Genomic DNA, 21,925 nt, shown 5'->3' with positions numbered 1-21,925 from the left:
AAATAATTTTCGGGTGAACTATCCCTTTCACTCAACTCACTGAGGCTGTTTTGGCATGTTCACTTTCTGTACACTATTGGCAAAGCTCAAAGAAGCGATAAAAGAACAATGTGATAAAATTCATCTATTTCATCCACTTTCTAAGACTCTCCTCCACTCAATAATTCTTTTCCTCCCTTTCTTATCTACGCTCCCTTTCTCTCTCCCTCTCTTCATATCTTCAGCTCTGTGAGAGTCTGAAAGTTGAAGATTCTGGTTACAGAGGGCATGTGAAGAGTAGGGAGAAAAAAGGGAGAGAATGAAACAAGAGCATCTGCTTTCATCCTCAGCACAGCAGGGAAGAGCTCAGCCATGTCAATCACTCAGATAGCCAGCTGCCACACACACACATGCACAAACACACACACAAACAGTGGAATAAACCCACATTCATCATACGCTTCCAGATGCACACAAACCCACAGTCTTTTTTCTCTCTCTCAGAAACTTTTGAAGCAATATTAGAGTGGATGTCTCATTGATGCAATGGTTTTAATACTAAGATACCTACAAAAATCTGACCCTCAGAGAAACCTGTTGACATTATTTAATTTGACATAAAAATTTACATTTCAAATTGTGAGAACCACTTCAAATGTTCTCATAAGTTGGATTTCAACATATTTCACTATATGGCCCTCACAATTATAGAGAAACCTGCACATGCACACACATTCTTAAAGTGACTCGTAAACACGTCTGACCTCCGCTCAGCACAAAGAGCTTTACACAAGCTCAGGAATGCCCTGTGTTAAATGCTCTGCTAAATCAACCTTAAAATCAGCCCTTTCCCTAGATCACCTTACATATTGTGGGTGTGTATACGTGTGTACATGTGTACATCTGTGTGTTAGCGGGTTTTAAAATCTGTAGTCCAAGTTCTCCTACATGAAATAAGGGAATGAACACATATACACACACACACACACACACACACAGACACACACATTAAGGTGGTCTCAACTTGCAGCTGTGTTTATTTATTCTGCTTGATGCTGGCCACTGAAGTTTAAGGCCCCCCCCCCCCCCCAAAAAAAAACACTCTCAAAACCACCCACTTCATACCAAAATACCCCAAATCCTACCAACCCCTACAGCCACCCGCTGCCTATCACAAAACAAAACCATCACAGAGTATTCTCAAGCCTTTTATTATTATTTTTTTACTAATACTATTACTAATAATTACTAATTCTAATGCTAAATTCAAACATTATGTTTTTTCATTAACATATCATTTATCACACCATAATCTTTTTTACAGAAATCTATCTTTAACTACACATGGTCATATGAACAACCAGTCAGTAATTAGACTGATTTAAGTTTCACCTTACAATTTTCATTTTTAAAAATAACTTTAAATTTATATACATATATTTACATATACATATATTTTAAGTATACATAAGAAGAACAGTTGTCATTCCATTTTGAGTCGGACATAATAACATGGTTCAGTGAGGAAGTGAGTTGTTTGACCAATTCAGTCCATGATTCAGACTGATGACTCCTGTGTTTAATTCAGTACAGTTCACCAATTAGTTAAACCGATTCATAAAAAAAAAAATTAAAAAAAAAAAACGCAAATTGGACAGCATATTTTATTGTTTGTTTTTGCATGCAGTCAGCAAGGATAACAGAATAGACAATTGTGATAAAAATACTGTATATTTATAAATGGTCAAAATAAAGAAATATAAACCAAATAAAATAATAAAATGTATAAAATATAAACTGTCAACATATTTTGCACTGTGCAGTCCTTTGTCATCACGACATACAATTCACAAGCTCACAGCACAACTTTTATCAGTTCAAAAGTGCAGGAAATACTGTCACAGTTTTTTTTTTTTTAAAGATCCTTTTTAATAGTTGAACTATATTAGTCTGAGTGGACAGGAACTTCAGTTAACTATTCAGCGTCAGCAAAAAGCTGATACGCACAGTAAAATTCTCTACAATTGCATTTCAAAAATGGGATCTCCAATTTATCAGAAAGTTCCAGATGGTTTCCCAGTCCTCTCTGAAAACAATCTCCTCATCTTGTTGGAAACTCTATGCAGCGGTCTTTCAAAGCCTTACAACCATGAAATAGAGTCTCTCGGAGAGCCGGGTCATTGCAGGTACAACTGGTCACCGAGCTAATGAGTGATTTGATTGGCTGCCGAGTTCTCATAAAGACCAGCATGATTCGTCTCAGAGCTCTCTTTAGTAAGTGATTGGTCGGTGGTGCGGATGGATGTGAGAGGTGAGAACGAGGGTAAAATCATTTTGTTGCTGGAGAAACAAAGCGGTTTGAAGTGAAATCATCTTTAAAATAACAAAAACATCTGCAACCCCAAAGACCCTACCGAGAGTTTCACGCTATCAGCACAGTTTGTATGTTTTCACAGGAATCTTTGAACTTCACTTCATTTGTGCCCTCATTTTGTGTATGTTTTTAGTGGAGACCTGAAAGTCTGAATTCCATAAAACTATAAAGCCTAGAGTTTCAAAGAGCTTAATAAGTCATACAAACAGCGAACCAATTAAAACTATGCATGAGTTCAAGAGTTTACATAAACATACAATGTTCATCTCCCACTGCCTCAACTACAAAAGAATCACTACTACACACACAATTGGACACACAGACACACACAAATGGCTTCTATCGGATGTACACACACACATATACAGTATAAGACTACAAGAGTTGAAACTGCATCAGTGGTGGCTGATTGCCTAAGGAAGTGTATTTGATTCTTCAGAGTCTCCAGTAGCTGTTTCCATCCAAGTTGCAAATTTAATTTATGCGAAAAACCATATTAATCGCAACAAAAAAAAATTTGCGAACAAAGAAGCATTTCCATCCAAGGGTGTTCAAAAGGATGAAATCCTTAGTTGAAAAGTTTGTTTTCGACTTACTTGCTCTGTAAACTCTTTGTAGGCTTTGGATTTTTTAGACACCGTTATTTCAGAATGACCAGAACAACATTTCAGATGCGATGATTGGCCCGCTTGTTAGTCCAGTAATGAACAAGTTTTTCAGTCACATGACCTTTTTGACGTGCATCTTTTATTCCTAACAAATTCAATAGGAGTTTATTCGGTAAATGTATTCCATCATAGTAATTATTTTTATCGAAAATTTTTTTTATCCACCTCAAGCGAGCGTATACTTTTTTGTATGCGCAATTTGGAGATTTATTCGCATCTTGGTGTTTCCATCCAGCAGTTTTTATGCGATATCCCAAAATGTGCATAAAAAACATTTGGAAACATAGCTAGTGTGTACAGCTACAAACTCCTGCTTTTCAAAAACGTTTCACACTAAAGGTCTTAGACTGTAAGGTTCGCACAGACTTGAATAGCTTGTCATAATAACATTGAGCCAGGCCTTTGTGAGGTGCAGGAGAGAAATCAACAGTATGAATATAGAGAGCATAATTGACATTTAGTCAGTTTGGAAAAATTAAAGCAAGTAAACCTATGGATCTTGTCCTGTATTTCTTGCACTTTGCCTGAAGGGTTAAAAAAATAAGTAGAATACATGGAGTGTGTGTCTATAGCCAACCACATGAATCTACTCTAACTATCTACACACATACACACACACAAACACACTCAAAGCTTTGGTTTGATTTCCCGAAATCTGCCCCAGTCCTGAGCCACATAGACCTGGCTGCATGATTCAGCCGCCTAGAATACCAGCGTTCCCACAGGAAACCTGGAGCAGCTCACACATGCGTGTGCAAGCACACACACAATCCTAAAGCTCCCACTCTGGCAAAAACCTAAAAGGAACTCTGGTCGCTCTAATCCAGGATAAATACGACAGCCCGGCTGTGCACTCAGAGCGTAATTACAAGCAAATTGAAAAGAAACTGCAAGGTCAAAACACACATAATATATATCCAGAATATTCAATATGTAAAATCTGAATATATACTTATAAAGTTGAATACATATTTATTAATGAATACAAATTCATCCACATATATATATATATATATATATATATATATATATCATATCCACATATATATATATATATATATATATATATATATATATATATATATACATACATACATACATACATACATACACACACACACACACACATATATACATACAATATACATACAGTTGAAGTCAGAAGTTTACATACACTTAGGTTGAAGTCATTAAAACTCATTTTTTAACCACTCCACAGATTTAATTTTAGCAAACTATAGTTTTGGCAAGTCGTTTAGGACATCTATTTTGTGGATGACAAGTAATTTTTCCAACAATTGTTTACAGACAGATTGTTTCACTTTTTATTGACTATATCACAATTCCAGTGGGTCAGATGTTTACATACACTAAGTTAACTGTGCCTTTAAGCAGCCTGGAAAATTCCAGAAAATGATGTCAAGCCTTTAGACAGTTAGCTTCTGATAGGAGGTGTACTGAACTGGAGGTGTACCTGTGGATGTATTTTAAGGCCTACCTTCAAACTCAGTGCCTCTTTGCTTGATATCATGGGAAAAGCAAAAGAAATCAGCCAAGACCTCAGAAAAACAATTGTGGACCTCCACATGTCTGGTTCATCCTTGGAAGCAATTTCCAAACACCTGAAGGTACCACGTTCATCTGTATAAACCCCATGGGACCATGAAGCCATCATACCACTCAGGTAGGAGACACAAGAGGAACGTATTTTGGTGCGAAAAGTGCAAATCAATCCCAGAACAACAGCAAAGGACCTTGTGAAGATGCTGGAGGAAACAGGTAGACAAGTATCTATATCCACAGTAAAAAGAGTCCTATATCAACATAACCTGAAAGGCTGCTCAGCAAGGATGCATTTTGGAGAAATGTCCTCTGGTCTAATGAAACAAAAATTGAACTGTTTAGCCATAATGACCATCATTATGTTTGGAGGAAAAAGGGTGAGGCTTGCAAGCCGAAGAACACTATCCCAACCGTGAAGCATGGGGGTGGCAGCATCATGTTGTGGGTGTGCTTTGCTGCAGGAGGGACTGGTGCACTTCACAAAATAGATGGCATCATGAGGAAGGAAAATTATGTGGATATATTGAAGCAACATCTCAAGACATCAGCCATGAAGTTAAAGCTTGCCAATGGGTCTTCCAAATGGACAATGACCCCAAGCATACCTCCAAAGTTGAGGCAAAATGGCTTAAGGACAACAAAGTCAAGGTATTGGAGTGGCCATCACAAAGCCCTGACCTCAATCCGATAGAAAATTTGTGGGTAGAACTGAAAAAGTGTGTGTGAGCAAGGAGGCCTACAAACCTGACTCAGTTTCACCAGTTCTGTCTGGAGGAATGGGCCAAAATTCCAGCAACTTATTGTGAGAAGCTTGTGGAAGGCTACCCAAAACATTTGACCCAAGTTAAACAATTTAAAGGCAATGCCACCAAATACTAACAAAGTATATGTACATTTCTGACCCACTGGGAATGTGATGAAAGATATAAAAGCTGAAATAAATCATTCTCTCTATCATTATTCTGACATTTCACTTTCTTATAATAAAGTAGTGATCCTAACTGACCTAAGACAGGGAATGCTTTCTACGATTAAATGTCAGGAATTGTGAAAGAGTTTAAATGTACTTGGCTAAGGTGTATGTAAACTTCTGACTTCAACTGTATGTATACATATATACATACACACAATTGTATTTTTTCAAAATAATACATATAAATTTAGATTTATAATCATATAGTCTCATTTATAACTACATATTCAGATTTTATATAAATATTTCCTGTTTGAACACCCATAATTATAGATATTTGAATGATGAGTATGGTAATCATCATCAAATATTAGCTTAAAAATAAATAAAAAACAATTTAATTAAAGTATATGTGTGTTATTATAGAAATGAGGTTTGGTGTGGATGCTTAGGTCCTCAAAGGGGCTTGACATTTAAAAACCATAATACAAGACTGAAATCTAAATGGGAAACACACACTCGCATAGACAACGTGGCAATGGGTGTTGGAGGAACTTCATGTCTACAGATACACGTATACATAGATTTATCTATTTATAATAAGTGTGGTATTTGTAGATGTAATCCCACACACAATCACACATGTAAACATGTAGGAAACTGTACAGTTGATGGTCTTTAGCTGATTTGGCATGTGTAAATAAAGGAGCAGTGAAACACCTTGCGCCACACTGGAGAAAATGCAGTAAGATGTGAGAGTGAGAAGGAAAGGTCTTCTGAACAACTGAACAGAATAGAGTTGAGTATCTCAATGAGTAACACAATGAGTGTGTGTGTATGAATACCTCCACATAATCTCTGGCATGGCCCCAGTCTCGTTTGGAGTCCAGATTGCCCAGGCTGAAGCACTGCAACTGCCCAAGGTGGATCTTTGCCACAGAGCGACTGATCTTTCTAGTTACAAAATTTGCACCTGAAAAAACAAACATGCAGATATGTAACATTACTAAGGATGTGCAAAACTACATCTTTTTCAAAATCGAGTGGTAGGTTGTCTGAATGATTAGTCGACTCATTGATCATATATAGCGATATATGAGCTCGCTAGTTCGAATCCCGGGGCGTGCTCCAGCCAGTTCTCCTAAGCAACCAAATTGGCCCAGTTGCTAGGTAGGGTAGAGTCACATGGGGTAACCTCCTTGTGGTCACCATAATGTGGTTCGTTCTCGGTGGGGCACGTGGTGAGTTGAGCGTGGTTGCCGCGGTGGATGGCATGAAGCCTCCGCACACGCTATGTCTCCGTGGCAACGCGCTCAACAAGCCACATGATAAGATGCGCAGGTTGACAATCTCAGATGCGGAGGCAACTGGGATTCGTCCTCCGCCACCCAGACTGAGGCGATTTACTACGCGACCATGAGGACTTAAAAGCACATTGGGAATTGGGCATTCCAAACTGGGAGAAAAAGAAAAATAATATAAGAAAAACAAATCTAGATAAACTGGTCGACCTCACTAATCAAATAGTCAGTTTTGTTCTGTACGACTACATAATCATCATGACCATCCCTAAAATGTACAGTCTTTGGTATTATTTTAGGACATCCATTGTGTCTAATCAATCTCTAGATATCTTCCTGTTTCGCTCTCTCTTTTGTCCTTTTTTTCCATTTTTTATCTCCCTGTTGCAAATGTCAGTGCAAATCTATGCGTTAAGGCCAAAGCGAATCCAGAACTAAGTTCGTTAGTCTCTCTCTCCCATAACACAAACAGAAATGCGCACCAACATTCACACACAGGAATAAAATCAGACTCTTGTCTAGTCGGTGGACCACCCTGGAGAATCTGTAAGCCAGTCCAAAGTCCAACAGAGCTGCCAGACACACACATACGCACACATGCTTCATCTGTGGGAAACCTTGGATGGACTCATGTCCTGCTGGGTTGCGCTATAGCTTAAATAAGAGGTGGGAGTTCTAGCCAAAAAAACCTCTACAGCACAGCCAGGCCAGTAATATCAGCACTCCATTCAGAGCATCTCAGGAACACACTCACTTTAAGTGTATAAGTGAAGCACTACCATTAAGCTCTTGACTAGGACTGAAGTCTTTGCTCACTATGTACTAGTGTTTTTTTGACGTAAAAGCTTTGCAGAGAGAGTAAATGCTCACAAATTCTGTTATCCAATGAACAGTGTGACATACTGTGCATTCAAGGTGTGCATTTTTTTAGTCCATGCACTCAAATCCATGACCTTGGCATTGCTAGCGCAGTGCTTAACCAGCTGAGCAGAAACATGTACTCTTCCCAAATTGTAAATTTGAAATAACAAGAATCATAAGGGAATGGACTCTTTTCACTTACAGGATGTCCGTCTCGGGCCCCCGGGTGAAGTCTCGCTACCATCACAAAGGGCTCTTTCTAAGCCATGCTAAACGCAGCTCACGGCCAGGTGCATGAGCTTGGCACGAGAGGAACAGTTTAAAATACCACACTGTAAACAGCCAGGTCAATCCGTCGTCACAGACAAACCATGGGGGGGGGGGCTGCGGGGTGGTTACCCAAGGAACCGATTTCTGTTCACTCGTTCTGAAAAAAAAAAAAAAAAAAAGAAAAAAGTAAAAAAAAAAAGAAAAGAGGCAGATTGACCAGACCGTGGTCCGCAATAATGGCCCGACTATGCGTCTGTGTGCAAGTGTGTGTTTAAAAGTCCAGGACTGGCCATTTCCGCGCACTGGCTCCTGTTTCCAGTTGGAGTATAATTAGGCCGTCTCTTAGTGCACGGTGGGAAGCCGTGATGAGGAGCAGAGTCGCAGGGAGTCGACCACAGCCTGCTCTCTTCAAGTCTAAAACAACCCAGTTTGGGGCTCATTTTGACCGTGATTATGCGGATAGGAGTGCGGCAAAGCCTCAAAAAAGGCGGTAGATCTGCAGGTGTGCGTGTTGACGGTGGAAGGTGCCCTGGCGCTGTCAGTGCACATTTGAAGAGTAATGAGCAGGGATAACGTTGAGTATCTATGCGAAGTTTGTAATGGATGGAAAGATGCTCTGCCAAACCAGGTGGAAATAAAGTGCAGTCAAGATGTCTGGTGTATCAGTCATTGACACTCAGATATTTCCAGCACGTGAAAAAACTACTGTCAGTACAAGGCCCTGTTCCTGTCTCCTGACACATGTCTGAACACACACTCATGCGGATGTACACCCAGTTAAACGCTCAGAGACTTCCACTGGATATCGTTTAGTCTCCAGATGTTTGTTTAACCCATCTGAAGCAAAATACATTTTGGAAAAATTAATAATAAAATATTTGACAATGACTATGTGCAATATTAAAGTAAAATTCTGACATAGTTTACTCACCCTCAAGTTGTCCCAAACCAGAATGGAGAAAAGTAGGCAGAATTTTGTCTCAGTGACCATTCACTTCCATTGCATATTTTGTACATACAATGTGAATGGTGACTTAGGCTAACATTCTGCCTAATATCTCTTTTTGTTTTCCAAAAGGGGTGAACTGTCCCTTTAAGATATTTTTGGATTTGTGATTTAATAATTCTTGAATCAGAGGATTACATGAATGAAAAAAGAAAAAAAAAAAAAACATGTACACACACACCAGCATCCTGCTCACTATCAGAACAGAACTGGCAAAGTTGCAGTATCAAATGTGAAAAATTGTTGACTCTGCCAACTTTGGAGTGCATGTGGGAGTGTGTGTGTGTGTGAGAGAGAGAGACGGAGTAAGAAACGGAAAGCGAGAGATACAAGGTAAGGAGAGATGTTTAATTTGAGACATTAAAAGGAGCATCTCAATCACTTCCCTTCTTTGTTGCCATGACAACATGACAACACAAACACAGGTGTGTGAGGTGGGTTGATGAGGAGTGAAAGGGCAAAACATCTCCCAGCTCATCCAGCAGTGTGTACGTGTGCATACATGTGTGTGAGATAGATGAGAGGTCTTTTGACAACATACAGGTGCAGTCCTTCTCACCTGGAAAGGTTTATCTTTTTAAAACGTTCTTCTTTCAACAGGAGAGTGAGAACGTGAGAAAAAAAAAATGATAGACGAGTGCGTAATTGAGGAGGCCTTAGATGTCATCTGATTGACTGGCATGGGTCTTTCTCTCATCTGGAACTACACTCTGTTCTTAGATATACAGACCTGAATAGGTGTCAAAGTGAGAATGCTTTCACATGCTCACAATTGGGTTGGGAACTGAGAGCCAATTCTTATTTAAAGAAACGGTTCCATATTATTTTTTTTAAAACCGTAACTGAATGACTTTCTTGCCCATGCATTCTTCCACCAATGCATTCAGAAAACCATATAAAAATGCTCAACTGTAATAAAAATATACTACTGACAGTGTTTCTGTACTATCTACAGTGTAATCAGTGTAGTCTGATTCCTGAGAGATTGACTCCAGCTCTTTTGATTCAAAAAAATATATGAATCATTCAGATGATTTACAGAATAACTGACTCACTAACTACACCACAAGTCTTTATCATGTCCAACTCAAAATGAACCAAGAATGCTTTGTGTTATGTGCCTAGTATACTGTAGATCTGAAGTAAGCTTACATGTACTTTAAAAGTTTGACTTCAGTTGGACTAAAACAATTCGTCTTTTTAAAATGTAATGTAAACAATTTAGTCAGAATGGAATTGTACCAGTCTGATTTTTGCAAAGTCAGACTAACAGACTTAGATAATGTAATTCTCACTCGACTTTGTCCAGCATGTATACACATTAATTGGACCACAATTGGCCTTGCAGTTGTACACTAGCTCACCTGATGTTCTTCCTTCAAATGTTCAATTACGCGATACGCATTGCATCATGTATATTTGGACAGACTGAAGAAGACTGTAGCTAGACTATGCAAAAACTGACTGTAGCTCAATCATAACTGCGCATGTAACGTACTGACTGACAGGCTGACTGTGCATTTAAAAACAAACATTGAGTTTTCTTGTATTAAGTGCAATTTCTGAAAACTTTCTGAATGTAATTTGAAATAATATCATTTGGAAAACGACCCCTGAGGGAAACAAAAGCAATAGGAATTGCATTTATTGTTTCCAAATATTTCTTCCTCAAAAGTGCTAAAAGAACCAAAAATGGAATTTTTAAAGGTATAGTTCACTCAAAAATGAAAATGATCTTATCATTTACTCAACCTCATTCCATTCAACATGCGTATTACTTTCTTTCTCATGCTGAACACAAATTAAAATTTTAGAAGAATATTTCAGCTCTGTAGGTCCACACAATGCAAGTGAATTGTGACCAAAATATTGAAGTTCCAAAAAGCACATAAAGGCAGCATAACAGTAATCCATACAACTCCAGTGATTAAATCCATGTCTTTAGAAGCGATATGATTAGTGCAGTGGTGAATTCTCAGGGCCAGCAAAGCCTTCTCTGCTGGCCTAACATGCCAAATAAATACATATTTTTCATCCTTTCATTCTCAATCACCTTTTTACCTATGTATTTTGAATCGCTTTCCACTCTTAATTAATCTACAAACAAATAGAGAAAAATGAAAAGTTTATCCAGTCAGAATTTATTCCTTGATGCTTACAAGCAAAGTGTGACAACTGTTTCACAAATGGCATGCCCAAAGCAGCATGTGAGTCTGAGCTCCACCCCTCAGGCCTTCAGAATTTCTTCAGAATCCCTCAACAGTGCAAAAGAATGGGCAACTAAAGTCAGATTGTCAGATTCATCAGCCAATCAGATTGATTTATTTGTGCTTGGTGGGTGTGATCTTTAGAATATGTCCCGGTCGAGGCCTTCTAGCTGGCCTTGAGTGACGCAATCATGCTTTAAGCGTAAGATCAAGCTGTCTGACAAGTCAGCTGTCATTACTGCTGGTACTGCCGTTGAGAAAGAGATCCTTATGGATTTAAAAACACGAGATGTTCTGCATGACCATGTGATTGCTTAATTTATTAAACAGGAAAGGAGGACTGATTTTCACTTCAAGTAAATTGGTAAGTGCTTTTTGCATTGTTATAGCAACATCAGGAGTTTTCTAAGTGTAAATTATGCTGCTGGAGCATTCAGTGTCAAGTTTTGAAAAGTAGTGCTGCGTTCCATTCAACTCGGAAAGTCGGATTTTACAACTTCCTACTAGGAAAAGTGCAATGGAATGCATCTTAAAGTCAGAATTCAAGATGGTGCCGAGTATGGCTGCTGCATTGCAAGCTCCGACACAACATTGTAGTGTTTTGTTTGTTTTGTTTACAATTCTTATGTTTTTTGTCTTGGATGTTGTCTGCCTTATTGTCTACAACAGACAAACACATGTGGACATTGGTTCTGCAATTACACACCGTAAACCGGACTTCAAATTCCTCAATGCCGACCCGCTGTTTACAAACACGCCAGCGAAGCCCTTTGTCTGGGCAGCCCGGCCGCGAAAAAGCAAAAGGAAAAGGGGAAACAGAGCCAGCGTTCTCATCAGAGTAAGACGTCATGCAAATCGACCCCTGCTACCCAGTATTCTACTGGCAAATGTTCAGTCTCTGGACAACAAGCTCTGCAAGCTGAAAGCACAGATCTCTTTCCAACAAGAGACGAGGGACTGCTGCATTATCTGCCTTATGGAAACTTGGATGTCTGCTGAGATTCCAGATTCAGCCATTGAACCCCCAGGGTTCTCCGTGCACCGAGCGGACAGAGCGAAAGACCTCTCAGGTAAAAGCAGAGGTGGTGGTGTATGTTTTATGATCAAGAAATCCTGGTGTGATCAGAGGAACATACATTCTATCAAGTCTTTCTGCTCTCCTGATCTGGAATTTCTCATGCTTCTGTGTCAACCATTCTGGCTACAGAGGGAACTCACAGCGGTCATTATCACTGCTGTGCACATCCCGCCACAAGCCGACACAGACCGGGCACTCAAGGAACTGTATGGGATTATAAGGTAGCAGGAAACCGCGCACCCTGAGGCCACGTTCATTGTGAACGGGGACTTTAATAAAGCCAGTTTCAAATCAGTCGCACCAAAATACCACTAACACATTAGTTTTAACACACGAGGGGACCGGGTTTTGGACCATTGCTACACTCCCTTCCGGGATGGCTACAAATCCCTCCCCTGCCCACCATTTGGCAAATTGGACCACTCTTCCATTCTGCTTCTGCCCGTTTACAGGCAGAAACCGAAACAGGAAGCACTCACCCTCAGAACGATCCAGTGCTGGTCGGACCAATCAGACTCTATGCTACAAGATTGTTTTGATCACACGGACTGGGAGATGTTCCGGTCCGCCTCTGATGACGACATCGAGCTTTACGCTGATAGCGTAATGTGTTTCATCAGAAAGAGCGTAGAAGATGTCGTTCCGACCAGAACAATATGGATCTACCCGAACCAGAAACCTTGGATTAATAGCGATGTTCACGTGGCACTTGATGCGCGGACCTCCGCTTTTAATTCCAGGAACGCGGAGGAGCATAAACAAGCCAGTTATGCCCTCCGAAAAACTATCAGAACAGTAAAACGTCAGTACAGGACCAAGCTTGAAGGACAGTTCAACACCACCAATTCTAGAAGCATGTGGCAGGGAATTAATATCATCACAGACTTTAAAGGGAATAAAAACTCCGCCGTGAACACCGCTGCCTCTATCCCGGATGAGCTAAATACTTTTTATGCTCGTTTCGAGGGAAATAACACCGCCCTCGCGGAGAAAGCTCTCGCGGCCAAAGCTACAGAGGTTAGTTCACTCTCCGTCTCTGTAGCGGATGTAACACGATCCTTCTGACAGGTGAATATCCGCAAAGCCACAGGTCCAGACAGCATTCCGGGCCACGTCATCAGAGCGTGCGCGAACCAACTGGCTGGTGTTTTTACGGACATTTCCAACCTTTCCCTCTCTTTGTCTGTAGTCCCCACATGCTTTAAAACGTCCACCATTGTGCCTGTTCCAAAGCAATCCAAAATCACTTGCTTAAATGACTGGCGTCCTGTTGCTCTGACCCCCATCATCAGCAAATGCTTTGAGAGACTAATCAGAGATTACATCTGCTCTGTGCTGCCTCCATCACTAGACCCATTGCAGTTTGCTTACCACAACAACCGCTCCACCGATGGTGCCATTGCATCTACAATACACACTGCTCTCTCCCACCTGGAAAAAAGAACACTTATGCGAGAATGTTGTTTGTAGGCTACAGCTCAGCATTCAACACCATAGTGCCCTCCAAGCTTGATGAGAAATTCCGGGCTCTGGGCTTAAACAGCTCGCTGTGCAGCTGGATCCTGGACTTCCTGTCAAGCAGACTCCAGGTGGTTAGAATGGGTAGCAACATCTCCTCATCACTGACCCTCAACACTGGACACACAGCTCCAATGCCATCAAGTTTGCTGATGATATGACGGTGGTAGGTCTGATCACTGACAATGATGAAACAGCCTACAGAGAGGAGGTGCACACTCTGACAAACTGGTGTCATGAGCACAACCTCTCCCTCAACATCAGTAAGAAAAAGGAGCTTGTGGTGGACTTCAGGATAAGAGATAGAGAACACAGTACCATCACCATCAATGGAGCACCAGTGGAGAGAGTCAGCAGCTTCAAGTTCCTGGATGTCCACATCACTGAGAAACTCACATGGTCCATCCACACTGAAGCCATTGTGAAGAAGGCTCATCAGCGCCTCTTCTTCCTGAGATGGCTGAGGAAGTTTGGAATGAACCGCCACATCCTCACACGGTTCTACACCTGCACTGTAGAGAGCATTCTGACTGGCTGCATCTCCGCCTGGTACGGCAATAGCACCGCCCACAACCGCAAAGCACTGCAAAGGGTGGTGCGACCTGCCAGACACATCATCGGAGGTGAGCTTCCCTCCCTCCAGGACATATATACCACACGGTGTGTGAAAAAAGCTCGGAGGATCATCAGAGACTCCAGCCACCCGGGCCATGGGCTGTTCTCACTGCTACCATCAGGTAGGCGGTATCGCAGCATCAGGACCCGCACCAGCCGACTTCATGATAGCTTCTTCCCCCAAGCAATCAGACTTTTGAACTCTTGATCTCCCACGATCAAAATACATCAGCACTGCACTTTATTACACTTACTCTTATATCTCACATCGGACTGTCATAAATTATATTATTATTATATTATATTCTCTCTTAACAACACACTGGCAACTTACTATCAACCGACACCCTGAATGTCAGTACAGTACAATACAACCTACTGTACATTTTATATATACTATATATACTTTTTTTTACTGTATAATGTGTATTCTATATTGTGTTTATTGTATGCTGTACATTGTATGTTTATTTTTTGTATATTGTGTTATGTGTAATTATGTGTATATTAGATTTTAAATTGTGTTGTAAACCTCATGTTTATTGTAAATTGGTATATGTCCCATCTCTGTCATGACTACTATGTTGCTCGGAACTGCACCCAAGTATTTCACACACTATTGCACTTGTATATATGGTTGTGTGACAATAAAAGTGATTTGAATTTGATTTGATTTGAATTAAAACTTGTAGGCTTGTGCAGAAATTCTCAACTCCGATTTCACTGCGATGCAGGGGCATGATGTCACACAAACATGTTGACACTCAGGGAGATATACAAAGTGATAAACATCACTTTATTAAGTAATATCGATAAATGAGTTTGTTTCCACATTACATGATATTAAAGCTTGTTTAACAAATGCTTGCAGAAACAGGTGTATAAAACATTATAATCTCTTTTGATAATCATACACCTGAAGCACAAATGCTAGTGCTGCAGCATTGTTTATCAGCTGGGTTTCTAGAAGACATCTTTAATGAGAGTCAAACCCTTGCTAAGCTAATGGGAGTGTTGCAGTTTTGTTTCCTTAAATGTCATCTTCCGATTATCAGGGAATGTAATGCATTTATGGTCGGCGATATCAAGTAGGAATATCCCACATCCAACTTGAATGGAACGCAGCATAATCGTGTACCCTGACGAAACGAAATTTATTGTGAGCAACATTTAAATCGCAGATATTATTAGATAGATTTTTCCAGGTATTATAGACCTCCTTGGTAGATTCATATGAAAAATTATGATTTTTGAATGTCTGTTCAGGAGACGTTTATTTCACAAAACAGTCATGCTGCAGTTAAAATTAGGCTTACTTGAGCATTAAGTGTCGTTTCAAGTTCTGGCTTTCGTGCTTGGACGTGTTTCTAAAATGTCAATTGGTATTATTAGTTAGCTGTGACATAATGTATGATGCCCAAAGGCATAGGATGTCTTATTCATTGTGAAACTGTGTTTTCTTAATGGCATGAATCACACTGAAGGCGTAGACTTTAAATGCACAGCCTGCCACTGGATTAGTGTGGGTGAGAAACAGATCCAAATTTTGGTACTTCTTTACTATCCATCTCTACTTTCATATTCTTCTTCTTTTGATTTTTTTTTTAACTTTGATTTATCTATTTTATTTTTTTATTTTGGTACCCTGTGAACTTGTGAGGACCGACAGAGCTGAAATATTGATGAAAAATATTCTTGAAAATTAATTTTCATTTTTGGGTGAACTATGCCTTTAAGGAACCGGAATCTGAACCAATAATTGTTAGATTCCTTACAATTCCCCTCCATAGCTCACAGTACATGAGGATTGTTTTGTTCTGTACACTCCATGGTGGATTTACAACAGAATATTTTTTTCTCCTCATCTTTCATAAACACTGTTTTGGAGCCGGTTTGTTTATTGGTGGAAGTGGATACCAGCTGAGGGGTGAAAATTCCTAACTAAATTCCAAACCAGATTAACTCATCATGGCAGGTCCGCCCAAAGATGGGAGGCTGTCTGACCACGCCGTTCGGACAGGAAATGAAGTTGGCTTTCTTTTTCACACTATCCTATCCATCTCTCTCCCTGTCTAGCTATCTTTAACTCTCCTCCACCCCTGTACTCCCTCTCTCCTCATTTTCCTTAAACACACAGACACACATAATTACTTGTCTAAGGAGGACATCCCATAAACTTCTATTGATGTTATACAAATCTAATAACAATTACTACAGACTAACTATGACCCTACCCCTAATAGAAAACCCTCTGCATTTTCAGAATATTTTTTTTTTATGTATGTATGATTTGTTTTCCCACTTGACAATATCCCCCAAATGTCCCCAAAGGTAGGTTTTGTTGGATTTAGAAATTTGCCCCTAAACTATAACCCAGTAAACCTACCCACATTTACTTGGCTGTATAAAGGAGGACATACAATAGACTTTTTTTGTCTTTATATAAAGCTAATAATAATTACTAGACCAACCTAAACCTACCCCTAGAAGAAAACAAATTTGTCTCCAAAGTAAAGCTAAGTTTGTGCACACACATACACACATACACAAATCTTTTGTAATTTTGTCTAGTTTCAGAATGCATTTATAATTCATTTAGAGCACAGACGTGCATGACTTTGTTTTTGTCACTGTTTTAACAATCCTCGCCACATACACATACTGCTAATGCTAGTAGATGACATCACTGCTGTTCTTGCGCTCTTGGGTGGTGGGTGTGAGGGGAGGGTGGCGGCACACAACAAAACTCTGTTGTTGAGAAGATGTCATAGCTGCACCCTTTACCACATGTCATGTCATGATACATCCCCGGAAACCAATCACAATGAGACACCACCGGCAGGCCACACAAACAGCATTCTCCTTGGACTCTTGCATCATTTCCTTTACTGTAGTCTTCAGAGTGGCTATTATATAATACTACCCAGACTTTTTCGGAAAAATACAGTGAACTGTTTTGATGTCCTGACTTGCAGTCTAATGCCTACATGAGCAGCTGTCAACTAATTCTAATCAAAATAGAACTGAAATGAAATGATCTTTAAAAGGCAGTAACACTCACGCATCTAGCTGCGAGTAGATATTCTAATAAGCATAAAAAAACAAGCGTAGCAGACACAACTATGGACCTTAGTCAGGGAAGACACTATTTAATTTTTCATGAATGAAAACGAGGTTGTGAGGGGATAGATGTACAGACTGTTCAATGGGTTGTAATATCTTAATGTCCTATCCCTAAATGCTCCGATTTCATGCACAAAAATAAATAAATATGGTTTACCCTGACTAAAGTATATAGAGTGAAACAATAAATGACAAATGTTTTTTTAATTTTATATAAATATATATATATATATAATTTCAGGTATCACAAACTGATTCCTGATACTTTTCAACTCTGAATAAAATAAACTTGTATTTATAATAATTTTTTGTCTCTGTGGATTCTTTGGATGGATATATTTTGCTAAGCTTGTATGAAGGTTATGTGTGATGTTGCCTTAAATTTGGGCCAAAAGGAGGCATCTTAGGAGGTGGGGAAATTTTGTGTAGTGTGTGTGTGTTCGTGTTAAACTCTGACCTCTTCTAGGACTCTCATGATTGAACAAGATCCCATTCACAGCAAAAAGGTTGTAGGCTTCCCTGAAGTTCACCACTATCCAGTATGCATAGAGCTTAGCAGCACCTGAGGAAAAGAAAAGACCAAAATAGAGAGAGAAAGGGAGGTAGAGATAAAACTATTTCAGTAACCAAATCACTGGACTTAATATATTTAAATAGTTATATTTAGTGTACAAATGTTTCCAATAAGACAAAAAAGTTCTGAGATTTGAATTATTACTCTACATAAACACTCACTAAGAGTAATATCTAGGCATTGGAATATGTTATTGCAGAACAAAACTAAAAATTAAATTCACTATAGAAATTTCCATGACATTTGCATAAATCTTAAGATTTTATTAATTTCCTTAATGAATTTCCTTTTCCAGGCAAGTCTCCCCCCATTTCCAGACTATCCATGACTGTTGCAACACTGTGTTATAAAACCATAATAACACATTAATAACATATCATTAACTCTCACACACCTATTATTTTATGATTGTATAAAATTAAAGAAAGATTCTGTATGTTTTTAGAGCTATAGGTTTAAGTGTGAATGTGCTGACCATAAGGGGATCGTGGGTAAAATGGGGAGGTCTCTTTCTGGGGAATCTCCTGCACATTCCCATAGAGCTCGCTGGTGGAGGCCTGGTAGAAGCGGACGTTGTCAGTTAAACCGCAGGTCTTCACTGCATCAAGCAGCTGGAGGGTACCCACCCCATCAACGTCAGCCGTGTACTCGGCCAGGTCAAAGGAGATCTGACAGACACAATGCAACGCATACGCATGAGACAACCATACAAGGGCAAATTCTTAAAATAATGAGTAAATGTAAAGATTTAATTCAGTAACTGTTCATAAATGTTCAGGGCTAAGCAATAAGGATGGCTCAAGGCCAATGTGAGAGTTTCGGGCCAACTGTCAGAAGTGTCACTTGCCCTATCAGGCCGGTCCAGCATTTTCAGCAGTACACCTTACATTCATTGATATTGTATATGTGTTTTCATATCAAGTAGTCTTAAACATTTGGCTTCTGTAATGCTGAATTCTGCTTATTTAATACATTATCTGGCTAGCAGACACAAAAAAGCATCATTTAGAATGGGTTAAAAATTATAAACAAATCAGTAATTTCTCAGACTGTTTGCCATTATTTATAGCAGAGTTCCATTAAAGCTGTAAAATTTCCAGCTTTATTGCAAATAAAAACATTAATTATTTGTTGAAAAAGTCCTTGGTGTGGAGTCCTGCTGTTTAAAACCTACCGGTCAGCATTAGAAGAAAATATAGTAGAAGAAAATAAGCAAAAGTCAGATAATTAAATTCAGCATAATAACCTCTAAACTGAGAGAAGGATTTCTTAAATCGATTTTTTGTGATGATGGTTGATATCAAGTGTCTTTGTTTGCACACAGTTGCATGTTCTGATGTTAATGGAAAACACAGAGCATCAAAGGTTATATCCAGTTTGTGAAAACTTGATCAAACAACCAAATGATCAATAATATCTGATAACGTTGCAATTGTTCTGTGTGCAGTTAGTAGTGTATTGTATTGCAACTTGATTACACAAACAGAAGTGATCTTGAACAGACAATCTGTTCCCAGATGCAACAAACCCCTTAAAGAAAGCCCTTAGTGATAATTGTAAGGGTACTGTTACAAAGGGTTTTCTTTACTTAAGAGCTTCATGGCAACTGGCTGCTGAACCTTGATGTAATATCATACGACTGAATTACTGCACAATGTGAATGTGTGTGTTTGAGAGAGAAAGGTCTATGCTCTAATTTAATGAGTTCAGACATAATCATCCCTAAACACAAGAAATCCGGGGAATCCCTTACTGAAACTGAGATGTCAAAGATAGGGAGAGAAAGCAAAAGACAGAGAGAGAGAGACAGGGAGAGAGCAGGAGAAAGCAAGAGAGAGAGCAATCTAACCTGTTCCTTAAATTTAACACACACTTTTTAGAATCACACCTACACATTTTTCCATCGAGACAAACCCTGTTGCATGATCGATTTAGTACCAAAATACCAGAGTGCGCATCTGTAACCACACCTCAGTGTGAAAACAAAAGAGACTGACATCTGATTATTGTGAGACTGAAACAATATTCAAATGCCTTCGCCACGCAATTTCGCATCATTTTCAAATAATCCATCTAATACTGCGCATGGATTGACTCTAGCTGTATGGCTTGGCAGTACTCCAGTAGCTATCATTACCATTGCTGGGATAATTAGCTTTAAGTTTCCTGGACTGTGCAAACATGCTCTTAACGCCGAGCCAAAACATTCAATCATACCAGTTAGAACTGAGAGAGACATGTTTCTGTCAAGTACAAGTATATTTATGTCGTCAGATTGTGTGGAGAGGTTTCAAGGCATCTCAGCACGCCGCAAGCAATTTTCATTTTTTGGGGCATTGTTTTCTCCAAACTTAAACAGCAAGGTTTTAAATTGTCTGATTGACTGATGGTATAAATATGCCAAAATAAAGCTATTAGAGGAACACAGATACTGTTATTTGGTTGTTCCAGCTGCTTCTAGTAGCAGTAGCCACTGCATCGTTGTTGCAGTGCATGCTGTGAACTCCAAATTGCTCCCTTTTTTTTTCAGATTAACAATTTTTTATTGATTCACAACACAGAAAATCAAAACATATATACACAGAATCAACAATTAACACCCACTATTCCCCCTCCCCAACCCCACCCTGGCCCCCAACAACATCCCAGCGGTCATACATGATTATAGACACACACACACACACACACACACACACACACACACACAAAATTTACAATCACACATCCAGAAAAGCCAGATATCTGCCCCATTTCCCCACAAAAAAGTTAAATTTCCCCAGTCTTTTAAATGACCCTTCTTCAAAGGCCGCCACCACTCCTGAAATGAGGGCCCTCCAGCCGACCTCCATTCCCTTAAAATTACCATCTGGCGATCATGACACTGGTTAGGACCCAACTCTTTATGTGTCTATTCTCTACATCGATGACCGCTCCATCGCCCAAAACTCTGGGGCAAAATGAAACCCGAGTGCCCAATATATCAAATTGCTCCCTTTTTGCATTTGTAGGCTAAGAAAAGACATGGAAATTACAGTGATTTTGTTGTTTATGTAAGTGCAACCGCATTGTGCCCGTTATCCAAAGTCAGTGGAAGACTCGCAGAAAATTATGTTGCGAAAGGAATTCTTCACGTTTTCACAGTAACTTGGAAATGTCAGGGGGCTTTATGTCTGACAATGGGAAAGTCCCCGTTGCCCAGGGCGATTCGTGCACAAGCGAACACCCTTTCTCTCTCAGCAGCACTACCTTACCTTCTCTCTTAATACAGCTACCGCCCTCCGTCGATACTACTCCTACACTCAGCATGTCAGGATTGGAATTCATCAGCTAATTAAATCTATGCTTGAGATGACACCAACTTCCCTCGCTCGACTCCTTGCTCAACCAGACATGCTCACCTCATCATTCACTCGTTCCCTCAAACATAAACACACATGTAAACATGGCAACAGCCTGGATCATTATGGGCTGCGGTTGGGGTTGCCCCAGGCATAAGTTGTCTTGGTAATCGCAGAACGCACACAAGCTTGAGTGTGAGAGAACAGAGAGAGGGAGTGGGGAGATGAAGAAACCATGACTATGTGCATAATTAGGAAATCATTTAGCCTGTTACAGATCGTCCCTAAACTGTCTCCATTCTTGTAAAATTAAAGCTTTGTTATAGCCACAAATAGGAACATTTATTATGTTTCTATTAGACATATTTTCAGGTTGTGAATTACAGATGGGCCCCCCAAAAATAACATCAAAACAAATAAAAATTAAAGGGGGGTCTTAATCTAAAAAGAACATGTGCTAGTAGAGTTTTTAAAGAATGTTTCAATACAATCCACATCTTTTTAGCATAATGTTGATTGTTACCACAAAAAATAATT

General features: G+C 39.6%; 1 pseudogene; it reads right to left on the bottom strand.

Moving 5' to 3' along the window:
• The window catches only part of LOC127416029 (GDP-mannose 4,6 dehydratase-like), an 87,434-nt pseudogene that overhangs the window by 43,974 nt on the left and 21,535 nt on the right, over window positions 1-21,925 (bottom strand).

Source organism: Myxocyprinus asiaticus, chromosome 25 (assembly GCF_019703515.2).
Source record: "Myxocyprinus asiaticus isolate MX2 ecotype Aquarium Trade chromosome 25, UBuf_Myxa_2, whole genome shotgun sequence".
NCBI lineage: Eukaryota > Metazoa > Chordata > Actinopteri > Cypriniformes > Catostomidae > Myxocyprinus > Myxocyprinus asiaticus.
The sequence above is the reverse complement of the archived record's forward strand: the minus strand, read 5'-3'. Positions and strand labels throughout refer to the sequence as shown.